Raw genomic sequence first — 2,061 nt, 5'->3', positions numbered from 1 at the left:
TAGATAACAAAATGACAAAAGAAAAGACTGAAGCATGAAACTGAGCACTTTAAAGTGGGCGGTTGAGAAAGTGGCAGCATTGCGCCTCAGCTCACAGGGTTTCAAATATTTGGATTCACTCTGCGTGCATAACTAATTACTTTGTCTGTGCTGCAGCGCGGCAAACATGCTAGTGCAGGTGGCGCATGATTTCTTCAACGGGATGAAAGGTTGGACACCGTCTGTTCCTAGGTTGGCCTGATGCTACTGCTGGTGAGAAGATGCTGAGAGGTGGATGAGTTGGAGTTCTTTACTTTGATTTGGTGAGGTTTCAGTTAGTGTTTCGTTTTGTTTCAAGCAGTTCTGGTTTTAAAGAAAAGAAGAACAACAATTGGGAGTGTTCTGTGTGTTAATATTTTACCTTCATCAGGGTTGCTCTGTGTTTTAGCAATTGTTGCCTTTTAGTACATTTTTTGTTCTGATCCTTCATGGTCTTGAAATTATTTTGGATATTGTTGTGTAAATTTTTCTACGGTCAGATCTATTGTCATTGTCTTTGTATTTTGCAGCGGCATTGTTCGTTGTGCATGCAGTTCACCTGCCAACATAGTTTGACTCTTCAACAGGGCATTTTCCATTTTTAGATTTTTTTTATCATCCATGGCAGTTGCATATGTGTCCTACACTCCACACCCAGCGTACTAATTTGCATTCCTTACAGGATGCAACAAGTGTATTTTTACTGTTATGAGGACCATGGAATTTTCCCTGTTTGTTTATATGGTTTTCCCGTCTAGTGGCCAATTTAGCTGGTAGTAGGGTCCACCCTTGGTCATATTCAATTGTCACATGAACCACATGTGTTGTGTGCTTCCCTCACTGAACTCTCTTAACTTGAGAATTTGTGTTCTATTTCCTCTCTTCTCTCAACTAGTGCGCATCTATATGATGAGCAATGAACATGTGTATTAATTCTAGCTATTCCTTTTCACTTTTAAGACTTCAACATGTGTATTCTTCTTCTCAATGATCATTAAACAAGTTGACAGAAGATGCATTCGGAAATATTTCTGCAAACTTGATCAATGTTCAAAACATACATGAAAGATTGTAACATCAGTATAGTTCATTCTTGTACCTAGTAAAATTTAGCAAATCTTATCACAGTGTAAAAACAATGTCAAAATTAAAGTTCATGAACATTTTTTTTCAATTTCATGAATAGTTTTTCAATTCACAAACATTTTTTTTAATCTGCGAACATTTCTGAATTTCATGAACTTTTTCTAAATATGCAAACACCTTCTCAAATTAGTGAACACTTTCCGAATCTATGAAAATTTACGAATCCGGAGATCTTTTGAATCCATGAACATTTTTTGAGTGAATGATCATATTTTGAATTTGTGAACAATTTCTGAATCTGCGAACTTATTTTGAGTGTTGCAACAATTTTTGAATCAGCAAACAGTTTTTATTTCATGAATATTTATTGAATTCATGACCATTTTAAGTTTCAGGATTTTTTTGAATTAACAAAATATTTTTCAAATCCATGAACATTTTTTAATGTTACGAACATTTTTTTAAATGTCGCAAACTTTTTTTGAGTCCATGAAAATTTATTTGCATCTGACAACAGTCTTCAAATCCGTGAGTAATTTTGGATTCCACAAACAAATTATTAATATCATGAACATTTTTTAATGCGTGAATAATTGTTCAATATGTGTATTAAAAAAGTTTAGTGTATATTAAAAAATCAGTTTGTATTCAAAAATATGTTTATCATGTATTAATAAATGTTCTGTGGGTATATGTAAAAAAGTTTATCTTATATAAAAAAAGTTCACCGTATATAAAAAAAATTATGTAATGTATATTAGAAAAATCTTTAGTGTGTATTCCGAACATATTCATCATATAATAAAGAAAAGGAAAAGGAAACAAAATAAAGGAAAGAAAAGAAAAGCCCACAGTGCTAGCTGGTGAATGTGCACTTGCTTGTTGGCGCCTAGTCGATGGAGCAGACCCATGTAAGAGGGCATCTGAGTGCTGTCTATTTCTGTGCTCGCTATAAGC

This window comes from Triticum dicoccoides, chromosome 5A (assembly GCF_002162155.2).
Source record: "Triticum dicoccoides isolate Atlit2015 ecotype Zavitan chromosome 5A, WEW_v2.0, whole genome shotgun sequence".
Taxonomy (NCBI): domain Eukaryota; kingdom Viridiplantae; phylum Streptophyta; class Magnoliopsida; order Poales; family Poaceae; genus Triticum; species Triticum dicoccoides.
Note: the sequence above shows the minus strand (reverse complement) of the source record.